The sequence below is a fragment of the Mytilus galloprovincialis genome, chromosome 4 (genome assembly GCF_965363235.1).
Source record: "Mytilus galloprovincialis chromosome 4, xbMytGall1.hap1.1, whole genome shotgun sequence".
Lineage (NCBI taxonomy): Eukaryota > Metazoa > Mollusca > Bivalvia > Mytilida > Mytilidae > Mytilus > Mytilus galloprovincialis.
Window position 1 is genome coordinate 68171584 of NC_134841.1, and position 16129 is coordinate 68187712.

At 30.9% G+C, this 16129-nt stretch overlaps 1 protein-coding gene across 5 annotated transcripts in view; it reads right to left on the reverse strand.

The window, feature by feature from the left end:
* LOC143072795 (roundabout homolog 2-like) overlaps positions 1-16129 on the reverse strand; it is a 63969-nt gene that overhangs the window by 12962 nt on the left and 34878 nt on the right. The window lies entirely within an intron of this gene.

Consider the following 16129-nt stretch of genomic DNA (forward strand, 5'->3'; position numbering starts at 1 on the left):
ATTCTAATTGAAATGTATAAGAATGAATAAATCTCATCAAAATATTTAACAATTATTCCCACGAGAGAGCAAAATAAATTAAATTATGATCTAACGGTCATTAACAATGCCGATTGCTGAAAACGTTTACTGAACGAATCGTTAAATCAAATATAGTATTTAATGCTTTGAATAATAATTAAATTTGCTTTCAAAACTTTGTAAAAATAAAACACCCGTTTAGCTTTGAAATTCCGCATTGAGGAGAAAAAGTATTGTCAATGAATATAATGACGCTAACTTTTCAAGAGTATGTGACTACTAAAGTGTTTAACAATCTGAATAGTCATCGCTAAAAACTATTTAATGACAAATTTTTGATTGACAGTTATATTTGCTAATTCATTTTTAATACTACTTAGGCATGATGACTATATATCTCATATTCATATCATTTCATGAAAGTTAAAAATAGTTGCTGAGCAAGTCGAGCATTTAAGAATTTAACAAACTTCAAATTAAAAGCTGATGTTTACTGTACTATGATATGGAATTCTATATCGTATTGTTTGTGCTGCGAGTTTAAGTTTAAATGAAGGTTTGCAATTGTGACGTCTTGTATGTATTTTTTTTTTTTTTTCGAATTCAGTCGATACATTATTTTTAAAATATATTAACTTTGTAATGCGTAAAATGTATAATGTTGAGAAGGTGCCAGATCGTAACCCTTGGCTAGTGAAGATGATCTGTATAATTTAGGCGGAAACATAAAATTTTTGTTAGCTTTGTTAATATCATGTAATGTCTACGACTCTACATAATTCTTCATCCTTAAAGGTTTTATTTTCTATTTTTGAATAATACATAACCGACACTCTTTGTGCAACGACATTTGATGTGACTAAATACGTATATGATCCAGTTAAAAAACTAAACCGTTGGCTCGAATCATTTGAAATTTATGATTGGGTTAGTATAGCTAAATATAATAAATGTTATACAGTCATGTACCTTCGTTTGTTTTTAATTTTTGCCGTGTAATACTGGTGTAATAGTGCAATTATACCCCTAATATACAAAAGGTCGAGAGACACATGTAAGAACAAATGATTTTATGACTTTATGAAATCAAAATTATTTGCAATTCAAGTTATGATTCATTTCATAATTGAACGTTTTATTATCCACTGCATTTACTGCAAATACAGGAATTTACTTAATATATTTACATTCACGTTGTGTAAAATAGTTAGAATGATCTACTCATGGAGAGCTTTATAGTTTTCGTAGAAAGAATGATCACATATAAGGATTAATGTCTTATCTTACCTATATTCTCAGCTTTTAACATGATATTATTTATTTTGTATTGGAATAAAGGGTAAACTTCTGCAAATACACTGATAGTAATGTCTAGAGGTTTCTGTGCTACCTTATAATGAAAAGGGTGTTACGCGTTTGTCTGATAGTACATTTGTACCTACAACAATGTAGCACTCTGCAACAGACTGACAAGCCATGAGTAAAATAAAAAGGCGTCTTTCTCTATCTTTAAATTGATTCTATAAACCGTTTATGACACCTAGCCCACGTTTCGGAAATGGCATGGGATTAGTGATCACTGTAATGCTAAGCATGCACAATTGTTCGCAGCGAGAAATTCAATAAAAAGAATTGAAAATAACAGCTATAAATGTATCTTGGGATGCTAACATAGAGTAGGAAGCTTCCTTTACAACACAGCCTCACTCCGTTCATTTATTTTTTTTTAAGTATTATTTGGCTTAATGACTATTTAAAAGATTCAAGATTTATTCAACTATGATTGATAGGTACCGAGGAAACAAGTTTATTTTATGTCCTTCGAAATAAATGCATTTCTTATTAAACATTTTGACAAAGTATTTAAATGTGATTTTGTTTGTACACAAAACATGATTGTTTTTCTATTTATTCAAGGACATTTTCCCTGTAATTGTACCAGGTCAATAACATGATTACGGTCATCTGTGTTATTACTGAAAACCGATTAAACGGAATTACATGTGATTTGATTCATACTTACCATTTAATTTACGATGTTATTTCATTATAGGTTGACACTTACAATCAGAAGTAAATTCATATTGTTTTAAAGACAGCTTACATGTATAACCCAATTTTACTTATTATACTAGTACTACAAAAGTTAAACCCTAATGGTATCCACTCTACAAGTAGCATGATTACACCCATATATCCTTTTAATTATAATATTTAAATATTTCTAAGTTTAAGTCTTCCTTTTAACGCTCTACAAGTTAAGATATATAGAGGGAACTAGACTGCAGCAAGTTTTCAGCTTAGATTGCATGCGTGGGGACCATGCAGTATCGTGTGAGCTTTTTGTATCATGAAAGGCCTCACTTTGACTTCCAGAACGAAATCATATACGCTTTTTATAGTTCATAGTTCAAGTTATCTGCCATCCAAGAAGTAAAAAAAAATATATCTTACTTCATAAATAGCTACGGTTATTCGGCAACACGTGTATCACTTACCAATGTGGATTGTTATTTATTTATTTTGGTATTTTAGCATTTACCTAAATACGAAACGTCTCAAAAACAGCAATAATTCGGTAAATTTAAAAGATGAAATTTTGTGTGAGTAAAAAGGATAAAAGCAATCTGAGGTAACCTTGTCTGAGGGTATTTCAACCTCAGTTTCATTAAATTCTTAATATTTTCCAGCTCAGAACATTATAAAAAAAAAACAACACTGAAGGCATACACAATCATGACCAATCATTAATAAGTCAATCATGACCAACCATTAATAAGTAAAAATAAATAATTACATAGGATGGTATAAGACCGAAACAATCGTAAACAGAAGATAAACTATCGATGTGTTAACACAAAGACTGGATGTATTATGAGAAAACCCGAAAGAAACAAAATATAAGAGAATGTCTAATTCCGTGGTGTGCCTTCGCAGAAAGACTTCCAATGTAATTGATTGAAACTTATTAGAAGAGTACAAGGGATCTTAAAGCTATGTCGATTAAAGGTATTTAAGACACTCAATATGTGTACATGTAATTACTCTTGACAGTTATAACAAAAGTTATCATGCATGTTTGCTCATAACATGGATCTTGTTAATTTTGACAACCGACAAAGTCATAAAACATTATTAAGTAACAATCATTGAAGCATTATCTGCAGCATTTTAAGTGTGTTATGACATGAATCATTCTGAGTTAAAGTACCCGTAATATATTTACGGATATTGAACAGTTTGGCATGTAATAAGAAGCTAGACGCAACATAAAGGGCCCACAAGTTTATATTGAAAATTATTAACAATGGAATAAAAATTAGCTATTTCAGATTGTGGAGATCGACTAACGGCTAAAATCTACAACCGATATCAAACAAGCTAATGCGATGTTTTTTTTTCATAATCATTACTTTAAATTATGACACAGCATTGACAAGTAGTGATGAATAATATGTATATTGTAGCTCTTAAAAGTTACAAATTGTAAGGACAAAAAAGCTATGGCGTGGTTTTTTTTTTTTTGTTTTGCAATTTTTGTTCAATCCAATAGGTTAAAATCGGAAAGTTGAAACCGATCGTAATTTATAAGCATTTTACAAAGTAAAAACTTACGTTAAAAAGATTTTTTTCTTCATTTTTATGTTTATTCATACATCAAAAACATAATCAACGCCAATCTGATGAAAATAGAGATATTGCCCACATTTTGCTTAAAAACATTTAGAGGCAGAAATTTGATTAGCCTGGCCTCCTGAGCAGAGAGCAAAGATATCATTCACTACTGGAAATCATACTGTAATAAAGACAAATGCTGAAAAATTGCTGTTAAGGTTGTTCTGTGCAATGTTTTAGTATGAATTAATTCATGGGACAAGTCTTGGGTGAATGCCACTATCTCTTACTTTTGATAAAGTCATAGATGACCAGTTGAAACCCAAATTAAAGATTCGCGATCTACCAAAGCTTCCAAACTATTACTTTTCTGACATTTTACCTACTTAGTTATCATACCATACTGTATAATTGTATATGCATAAAAGTTAATAACCAAACGTTGCCAAGGAGGTAACAATCAGTCAATCAACGAACATATTTAAAATATGTTTTATGCAAATTCCATCCACAAAAGGCAACAAAAAAACCTAACAATACCAATGATAAAAAGCGTAGATACGACGGATAATCCCAACTTTAGATTTATAAAAATACGGAGATGTATCATTGTCAGGCAATGAAGCAACTATTTTCCAAACTTACAGGGACTTAAAAAAACTCGTGTCACCGTTCGACCTTTTCGTTGATAAAAACCCATCAGTGAGCTGTAAAAGGACCTTTATAACAAAATGGGAAACACTATAGAAACAACTATGGACTTTTTGTAACATCAGATGAAATATGCAATCATGATGACAGGCGGCAACCAATTAGAACCACTATAGGCATCATACTTTGAACAGGAGCACAAAGAACATGGTTGTGCTAAGTATATTTGTGAGAGCTAACCAATAACTGTAAGTAGTACGACACTAAACATTTACATAGAACATATAGTTCGAAAGAGCTTTGTTCATTAGGTCGCTACTTCGTGCAAACGCAACTAACTGAGAATTTAGTCATGTCAACATTTTTGGCTGCTGTGTCAACCTGTGCGATACTGAAACGCTTTGCAACTGCTTAGGTTTGTTTCTATTCCAAAAAATGGACGTTTAATAGACCCTATCAATTATCTATAAATGATGTATGCGAATATCTAAAATATTCATACTTTTTATATTTGATTAAATAACAATAAAATAAATTGATATGTACGTAAATAATGTGTAATGACCAGCTAGATAATTTCAATGAGGTAATAAAAAGTCCATTTCTACAATTTATATTTCAAATAAATCGACTGGCGAACTGATTACTCTCTACTGAATGGCCTTAAACTATATACGTAATTCAATGATTTCCGTAGTGAAGAATAATGTAGTTAGAGTTGATAAGCTGTAAACATTTCACTTAATGTTTAATGCATCCTGGTACCTTTTCCGTGTCTTTCAAAGCGTATATTTTAAATTTGGCTAACAAAACGTTTGGCAATAAAACTACATCGCCTATAAAGTTTTAAAACCCTAACGGTTAATAAAGACTTTATTGCACTGTACAAGGACAGTTATAGTAAAGTGTCAATGTTGCCAACTTGTGTATACTTCAGTGGTTTAAAATCTTCATCTTTACTTCCAAATTGAGCCAACGTGTACCTACGTGTGGTCCGGGTACCAGACTATATACATCTATAACTAGTTATTATACTTTTTTATATATATAATACTACTAGTATAACTATTTTCGCGCTAGGCTACTTTTAGGTAAAAATTATTTATCAGAAAAAGTCTTTCAAAGCTTATTTCCATAACTTTCTTTAAACACAAACAGCAAAAACAAGACGTCACAAAAATAATGTGTTGAATTGATTCTCGTCCAGAACCATGAATGAATTCAATTCAGTTTTACAATTTGTAAACTATTTGATCGTATTAATTCAGTTATGCATAAAAGTCGGGGATGCATAGCAGACCTTGTGTGGCGTCAATGCTTACATTTTTTTGAACACATAATTAAAACAGATTCCTTCTTCCTTCATATTCTAAATGATTAACTTTGATAAATTGATTCTTTTATCTTATAATATTTGAAACTTTCAGATTGAATATTATTGAAACTAATGTAAATTAAATATATACGTACTTTTTATCTTATTTGCGGAAATAGATATTATATGAATTGTTTGATCCCATTTATTGATTTATCATTTGACCTTAAAACAAAAACAGAAGCGTGACACTCAACCTGTTGAAGCTACGGTTTTGATGTCCATATTCCCTATTACAATCGCGGGTTTATTTTCGTTTTTGTGCAGACTTATGGTGTTACTGTCAGTTTAAAAGAAGTGAAGGAATGACCATGTGTGTATACTTCAGTTATCCCCTGATTTATTTTATATTTTACATTTATATTACATGTACTTTCAGAAAAAAGTCTTAAAGCATATAACTTTATTTTTTTTCATATTGCAGCTTTTATTTCTAATAAATTCAGCATACACATCATAAATATCAAGGGCTTTTTGCAAATACCCTTCCATATCATGATATATCTGTTTAATATTACCAGTAAAGATATTCGTCTTTTTTGCTATAAAATGTCGAGTTGACTTGATCACACAGTCTTGTACTGGTACTTTGGTATTAAGCATTTTGATTAAGAATTCCTCTAATGTAAGTATACGGTAATCAACTCTGATTTCTGTAATCTATCGTTTTTGACGAATGTGTTTGTTTGAAGTACCAACTTAACACATTAATCAAAAAACTTGTCTGTCAATCAAATCTTCATGTACTCTAATAACGTCTTACTAATGAATTATAGATAGGTTTGACCTTGCTTCAAAACCTATCAAACCTTACACAAAACAGTAATATGACCGATGAGTCAAGACACACTCATGGTTTATAGCAAGAACAATGTCATAGCTAACATAATATCATTGGAACTTAATAGCAAAAAGCGAAATTTCGAAATGGACATTTATTGGTCTTTCAGCTTCTTTCCTTGGAGCATCACGGATGAGTCTTATGTAGACGAAACTCGTCTGACTTCAAAAAAAATACAAGCCTGGTATTTTTTTTTTATTAGTTTCTGTAATGGAAAACACAATGTGTTGAAAATACCAATGCACTTTTTGTAGACGTATTCCGTAACCTCAAAAAATCTGTTGTATAGAATGATTGATTGATATCTAACACCACTTTCATGGCGGTTAGTCTGAATTGGTGAAGGTATCCAGATAACCCGAATGGAACCACTGACCTTCGATAGGAAAACTGACAATCCTATAGTTTGTTAAGATTGGAGTTGCGCACACGAACTTTCGAAGTCAGTAGCTTTTTCAATTCATATCATATATTAATGATTTTGTATTTTAGGGATTTTATATATCTTTCTGCGTCTGTTGAATTGATTATACTTTCATTTCAGATTCAGATTCAGATTCGGGGACATATACAATTGCTCGACATATTGTACATGTATTGACACCTGGCAGTCTATTGATGGGGGCCTTACGTTGACTTCGTACCATATGGGTTTTGATTTTTTGGTGTCATTCGATTGATGCCTCATCGTATGCAAGGAAATATAATATAGACCTACATGTATGTAGAGGCCGTTTTGTCATTGTGTTGCTGCTCTATTCCACTAATCTCCTTCCAGTTATGCAGAAAACATGCAATCAGAACAATGTTAACTGCCATCGGTGTTTACAAGGACACATATAACCAGTATTTCTTTTTATAAATATAGAGATAGATACCAAGTCATTAATTGTACATGCTTTTTCTGAAAGTAGTGATAAACACATTTCTTTTTTGGTATGATAAATATCAAATGCTTCTTTTCAGCGATCATTGTCTTGTCAATCATACGAAAAAAGGTTCATATATCGAGTTTAATTACTTAACAATAGGCAAAAACTGAAAAAAATGTCAAAAGTTATTTATCTATTGTAAGTAACTGATTGATTTCTGGAGAATAATGTTCAAGCAATTGACAGTTGATGGATGATTATAACTTAGTATGAATTATTCCGTTTACACGTCATTACTGTACAAAACAAAACTTATAGTTATGTCTTTAATTGTTTTCCAAGACGATGCAAAAGATAATAAGCCATGATGCAAAGTAAGATACCATGCAGTGCTTGTCGACAATGTAGGCAGTTTCTACCGTCTGTGGATGCAAACACAGCGTTGTATACATAAGCGAAATTATCTTGCGTCAATGTTAAAAGCCTCACTGTTATTTTCTCTTCAAAGTAGATATTTTAGTACCCAGTGTTGACAAAGTAAAGTAATGTGATGCTGACATTTTGAAAATAGGTCACTCGTGTATTAAAATTGCTCAGTTAAAGTATCCGTTTGGAGGAAATCATAATGTACTATACCGAATGTCCTGTTTTAATAGAATCAGATACTTTTTTCAGCTAGAATAAATTCGTGATTAGTCGGAAATTAAATCTGATGTTCCACTGAGATTTGCTGTTATATCATGAGTGGTATAACATTGATGTTTTATTTATTCGAGACGATGCTTGAGTTGCAGTCACTATCAAGAGTTAAATGTCATTTCAAATAGAGATCGCTTTTTGTGATAGTTATATGTATATGATGTAGAAAGGATAGAGCTGCTACGCAGTCTATTAATTCGTTATAATTGCAATGTTAAGTTTGAAAGCACTAAGAAAATAAAACTCATCAAAGTTACAATGTTCCATGATCTTAACTTGTTACGTCATACGCGTTACGTCTACATATATATGACTTGTCAGTGGCGCTTGAAATAAAAGTTGGAAGGCCCGGATGAAACCTGAAATCGAAAAGCTTTACAGGCCAATCATTTCCAAAATATGTGTCGCATGCGGATTATACCATCTTATGTATGAGGGAACCTGAATTTATTGAAAAAAACTTGAGACTCTTCTCATCCTGTTGTAGTTATACTGTGTTTTTAAACGTAATGTCTCAAACTAGTATAGCCTTAGTGGTCATTACAACAGTAGATTACTTTTTTTTGTGCTTAATTTTTTAAACGTCCAATGATAGATATACTCTACTATCTTTAGCCTTAAAGTTCGTATAGTAGTACAGTACGTGTGTGGAGTAAAGTTCACTTTTATGAAAAAGGTTATCACATTGGTCTTGAAGTTTTATGTTAAAAAAAACTCCAAAGTACTTTCGAGATTAAATTAAGGTTGACCTATGCTTACTGTTTACGTTATGTCGTCTTTTTTATCGTTCGTGTAAATTCAATTTTATGACTTTTGTAAACGTAAGAAAAGGCGTGTCTGCGACACAAACACATATACATATAAAAATATACATATAAAATGCATGCGTTTCTTCCAAATCATGCCACCAGATACCTGTTTAGGGAGACAATCAGATAAACACAGTATCGGTAAAATTATCCCTAATATCTCCTAACGTTTTATACTTGTAAAGATAAAACCCTGCATGAAGAGTTGACCAAGCAGTTTCATCGTAATAATAGTTGTCAGTAACTGACAAAAATAACCTCTGAAATCAGCGAAGACGTTATAATTTGAAATCGGCAGTTGACGAGGAAAGGTAACACACGGCCAGCGAAAGCTCTTTTTTTGAAAGCCCAGGTGGTCGTGTGGTCTAGCGGGACGGCTGCAGTGCAGGCGATTTGGTGTCACGATATCACAGTAGCATGGGTTCGAATCCCGGCGGGCGAGGGAAGAACCAAAAATTTGCGAAAGCAAATTTACAGATCTAACATTGTTATATATATATATATATATATATATATATATATATATATATATATATATATATATATATAAGAGGTTCTAAATTATGTATACATTAGCCCGAATCAATACATGTATCTCTCATTCTGTAAATGAATAAGGACATAGTGTTGTCGTCAATGCAGTAATTATCAGCTCAACACATTCAAGAATATTTTTGTGATCTGCATGTTTGAAAGACATAATTACGTACATTGTATTATAGATCAAAAAGTAGTTATAAGTGTTGGTAAGACTGGTAGCAATGTCAGCTTTTTGGGGTCTACGGCTGAGTTAAAGCTTCATGTAGTCAACAACGAATGCATGGTTTAAACGAGTTATCAAAGGTATCAGGCTTATAATTTTATACGCCAGACGCGCGTCTACATAAGACTCATCAGTGACGCTCAGATCAAAATGGTAATCTATGCCTGGGATAAGAAAATCCTTAGTATTTAAAAAAAATTGTAAGCCGGAAATTGACCATATAATTGATATTAATGAGATATCAATAAGATACCCCTTTCACCAAATAAAGCGCAAACTAGACTTAGAAGCATCCTCAGGATAGAATTGAAAATAGATTTTTTTATGTCGAACTGAAAGTGACTTTCGGCACTATTGTTTAATTCTAAGTAGTCAGTTTTTATTTGTGAATTTCGTAATTTCATGAAGCTGCAAATACTTGCGTTTGTTTCTTTCCAAAACACGTCTATAGAACGGAATATGTCATTATAATGCGACAAATGAACCTATGTCAGAAGCATCTACTGATAGGTTTAATTACCTTCACAATATTGCGAAACTTTGACCAGGTGCACGTTGAACTTCTTGCTACAGATCTATTATTAAAAGCTGCAGAATATAAGTCTGTGACTACTAAAGTGTTAACAGTGCACGTTTGTTCTAATTAATGAAGACGGTAAATGTATGATTGACTTTGCTGTCAGAACAACATGGCATTACCGGTGTTTGTCAATATTCCTTCCGGAATGTTTCTTTATTTATTGATAATTCCGAGAACATTGTAAACAGAACAATCTGTACATATTAATCGAGTATCGTTACTTATCTTGTCATCTTAAGTGGACTTTTTAAGCTTCTTTAATAGAAACTTCATCCAGAAAACATGCTTTAGATCAATACGCATAGAATAAAAACAAGACAGTTCAAACAGAGTGCCGTCTGTATTATTTTAGAATAAAACGGCTTTATTTGGAATATCAAATAACATTATGCATAAAATTTTATGATTTTATATATTATACAAAATCTTCAGAAAACAACCAACCAGCAAATTTAAAATAGATATCTTTGATCACGAAATGACGATGCTACACAAACAGGAAAACGTATACAATATTTATAACGTTTATAAATATAAATATATATTTGCAACGATTCATTTATTTTTCAAGTGTTTTGTGTTTTATGATCCGTAATATCATTTATTTATTTGAGGATATGAACTTCATTTCAGTATTCTTATTTTTTATGCCATTTATCTTTATACTTATTGCCTTATTATTCTGTATTCTTTATATTTCTAAGTCTCCCTTTTCTCTATTCTTTATTTCTTTGTCCCATTTTTCTCTATTCTTTATTTCTTTGTCCCATTTTTCTCTATTTTTTATTTCTGTGTCCCATTTTTCTCTATTCTTTATTTCTTTGTCCCATTTTTCTCTATTTTTTATTTCTGTGTCCCATTTTTCTCTATTTTTTATTTCTTTGTCCCATTTTTCTCTATTTTTTATTTCTGTGTCCCATTTTTCTCTATTCTTTATTTCTTTGTCCCATTTTTCTCTATTCTTTATTTCTTTGTCCCATTTTTCTCTATTCTTTATTTCTGTGTCCCATTTTTCTCTATTCTTTATTTCTGTGTCCCATTTTTCTCTATTTTTTATTTCTGTGTCCCATTTTTCTCTATTTTTTATTTCTTTGTCCCATTTTTCTCTATTCTTTATTTCTTTGTCCCATTTTTCTCTATTTTTTATTTCTGTGTCCCATTTTTCTCTATTTTTTATTTCTTTGTCCCATTTTTCTCTATTCTTTATTTCTGTGTCCCATTTTTCTCTATTTTTTATTTCTTTGTCCCATTTTTCTCTATTCTTTATTTCTTTGTCCCATTTTTCTTTACATGTTTTCTCATTGTTCTCTATTCAATGAACCCCCATCAATATCCTCTTATTTTTTTTACATGTAGGTCATGTAAAAGAGCAAATAACAACAATACCTACCAAAAAAATCGACTTAATATTCGGTACGGTTAGGTGGCTATAAAGGATCACAGTCTGATGAACAACTGTTATTTGAATTAATATGTTTGTAAAGGATTACATCAAGATATAATCATTACTATGAGTGCAATTCTATATAATTATGCACAATTACCCACTCTCCTACCCCATTGCAATTCTAACGAATACTTGCCTACTATTACATGTATCAGCAATTTAAAAACTCCAAAACATGTGTACTAAAAATATTCGCTTTTTTCTGTGTTAACGTTATATATCAGTAGGTTTGGTCAGTAAAGACTTGAGCCTCATTTGCGTTCCAAATGTTTAGTGCCGACAACAGATGTGATGAAAAGTGACACTGAAGCAAAAATACTGCAAACAGTATGTCAACAGATAACGGAACAAAACGATGCAAGGGTTTGCTTTTAAAGCTTCTCCCATATACAGAGTATATTCTATATAGAGTGAAATTAAAGCATTCATTTTGAACCACCTATTCATTGTATTTCAGAGCTGAAGCAATAGCACAAACAATGTGATTTTGACGACAAATTTTGTGTTGGTACATGTATCACATGTATAAATTTTTTTTTTTTTTGGTACAGATATCACATGTATAGAAATTAATTTGTTGGTACAGGTATCCCATGTACATGTTTACACATTTGTTATTGGTACAAATATCACATGTATACAAACTGCTAAATTCCAATCCACGTCATTTTATAACAGATTGATTGCAAGTTATCGTCTAAAATTAATTTATCCTGCATGTTATTTTGAATATCATACTTTTTAGGCAAAAAAAACGGAAAAATTGTTCTAATGTTTTTTGAGTTGCACTGTCTTTGTCATGTTTGTGGTTTTATGTATTGGTTTTACATTAACATTCATTACTTTAAAATTCAAAGCCTAATTCATGACACTAGACACGCTCTAGGAAAAAATAACCCGTTTTTAAGATGTTTATGTGCATTAATAAGATTAATATATCTTGCTTCTTTTCAATACTCTGCTTCTCATTATTTTTGGTATATTAAAAAGATTGATATGTCTTATATCTTTTTCGATAGCCTACCACACGTTACAAATCAAAGGATCCAGCAAATGTAATATACTATAATCTTGCTAATGGTAATATATAACATTATCCGTTTAGTATCGGCGATATAGGATTTTTAAGATGAGTGAAAATAAATCTAACAGATGGGAGATATCAAATGATTTTAAGTATCAATAATTATGACAGATGTATTGATATAATATGGATGTCAATAAATATAATTCCTTTACAAGAAGATTATTTAAAATATGGAAATGATAAATATGTCAAAAGAATTAATTTACTATGACAACAATTCATATTTGTCGACAGCACATCAGTAAATACATTTGCAATTAAAATACGCTGTCAAGGTTTTTATACCGTTTCGTTTTGTTAATAATAATGGGTTCGTACATCGCTTAAGTTTGGCCATGATTGTCAATCCATGCTTTTTAAGTTTGTATCCTGCAAACCTTATATAGCATACAATCATTTTAATCAGCTTAAGGACAACTGAAATATAATATTTATGAACTAATACGACTCTGATTAAAGACATACTTTTACGATTAAAATGGGTCACCAAAATGATGTCAAGGTCAATGGGTCACCAAAATGATGTCAAGTTCGAACGGAATCGCATTTAAAAAAAGCAGAAGGTCCCCATTGTAATTTATATTTGACAAAAGAAAATCATTTTTGAGACAAATGCGAAATAAATGATTATGAGAAATGTGAAAAACTAAACCGTCATAGTGTCATGTTCCCATATTTTCAAGGGACATAACTCTGGAATTATAAAGTTCTTTTGAATATCTTAAAAATTAATTGTCGACCTAAATTTGGTGGCTCAGGAGGACTAGCAGTATATTACAAATTTGTATTGAAGCAAAGACAAGCTATTGAGTCGAAATCTGGAACTACATGTACAAAATGTATGTCATGTCTTATATCTGTTTTTTGGAACATCGAACCCGTAATGTATAAAACACACCCTGTGTTGTGTTATTTGCATGCTATTGAGAGAAGACCTCTATTTGTCTTTATTTATTATACCTGGAGTAAAACGTGTTCAATTTGTATTCTATCTGTGTTAATTAAGTGGGTCCTACCAATTTCGAAATAGTTTGTTGAAACATACTCAATTTATTGAACAGAATTCTAAAATAGGTACTAGTCTTCTTATAATATTAAGTGGCACTTTTTTGAAATGACAAATATGAATGGTTATGAATTTACTGTTTCCGTGTTATAAGTTGTTCCTATCATTCTGGTAAGATTTGAAGGACTTGGTCAAATATATCTATGTTTTAAACAAAAACCTCAAATATTACCATTTTATATTATTTTTAAGCAGTTTAGTGATTTTACGACAAAAATGAAATGTTTTAACGTTGGACCTTGTCATGTGTTTTGTGTATTCTTTGTAATTCTCTTAACTTGGACTGAATATGGTGAAGAAGACGTAGTCACTACGTTCACTAACAAAATTCCATTAGCCTATGTCGCAGATTACTATATATAGGACTTCGCTTTCTTCTTGTTAAACTTCAACTTAAAATCGAAAATTATGCATTTATCTCGGTTTTGTTTAAGTTATAAATATATTTCTTGATGTCAAATAAATGTGCCTTAATACAGCTTATATTTCATATATACGCGTTAAGAAATTGTCTTAAAATCATCACCTCTGTAAAACCATTCGTCTAGTATATTTCTTTAAGAGCGGAATTGTATTATTGGATACATATCTGATATGATATAAAATAATCATTTGATGATCGATAGTATAATAGTAGTTGCACCACGGGTTTCCCCCCTTAAAATTAGCTAAATGCTTGCATAGCTACATTGTAGCCATTTCACCTTAGAATTCCATTTTATTTTTGTTTTATTGACTATAATCGTAGTCGTGATTCATTTGTCCGTAGGCAAATTTGAGTCATGATGTTTTATTCAATTGCTTAGGTTTTTTTTCAGACGACAAAAGCGCTTTTGAAAATTTAAAGGCGAATGCATAGTGGAGGCAATCAATAGGTTACACTGGATCTGTAATATAAGTGATAAAAAAGTTAACTTTTACCCATAAATTCCACTTATCGTCTTTTTATTTGTTTTGTATATGTATTGTTGACTTTAATGCCATGTTTTCTTGTCAATTCAGTGACGTAATAAATATTCATTATTTCTATACATATATTTTGATATTTTAGTAACATTCAGCGGGTGAAATAAAAGTTAATGTGCTTATTATCAACAATACAAACAAGGGATATAATTTGTAGCTAAGTTCATGTCCAGAAACTTATACAACCTTATTTTTTGTGTTCTTGGTTGATTTAAATTAAGTTTTGTGTCAAGGGAAAGGAAACTTTGAAAATGTTTACTATGGGTGTCATGGATACATGTACACAAAACAATCCCTCTTTTTCCGGTAAAAATCCATTTGACACGCCCTCAATCTCGGTTTGTCAACTGTGCAATTAATATTATTATTATTCTTCATATTCGTGTATTGCTTATTTCTTTTTGCCCTGGAGATGCATAAAAAACTTGCCACTGGACTGAAAGGTTTTTACCTTCATACCCTCTATATTATTTGAAATTTTATTCAAATGAGAACACACACTGCCTCACGTTTATTTATCAAATGTCTTTGTACATATGATCCCAATATACGATCTCTGCACGTAATAATGCAATAAGAAATGTACAAAACTCCAGAAACGCATACTTTGGAAATCGTTCAGTGCTTGATATTTATTAAGTATGACATTCAGTTTCTGTCACATGTTTAACATTTTTTTCGTGTCCTGTATAACCTACTTCTCAAATCAAAGCATTAATTCATTCGCCTTGTATAATAATTAAATAAACAACTGCTTTGTAAACTCTTATTAAATTATTTCAAATAAATTACACGGCAGTTGTTAAGTCGTTTAGAATGATGTAACTGGATTAACATTTTCAAATCAAAGCGATTGCCAATTAAGACGATGCATTCCGCATTTTCTTCACCTACAAAATCTTTACAAAAATAACATGATTATCTCGAATGCTTTATGGCTCTGTTTATTGTAAGTTGGTGCAAGCATGCATTTCGCGATGCGGTTGTTTCCGTATAACAAGACTGTGCCTATAGCTTTCAGTACAGACATATTGTCTTGTTTACCACTTGTACTTAAGCAATGATCAGATTTAACCTAGTACAACTATAATCACTGTTATTATATATAAGATATACATGTAGATAAAAGATAAACTTAACGCACTATAATCATAAATGTATAAATATGTAATAAAAGTAATCCAAAACGAAGTTCAAAGTTAAAATAAGTTTCGTAAATAAGTTTACTTTAAAAAATTTGTAAAGTGATCAAATACTTTTAAAGATATTTTTTTTCATTTGTAAAAACATTGCTTGTATAATACCCTTTTCTGGCAAGTTACAATGATTTTCAAGTA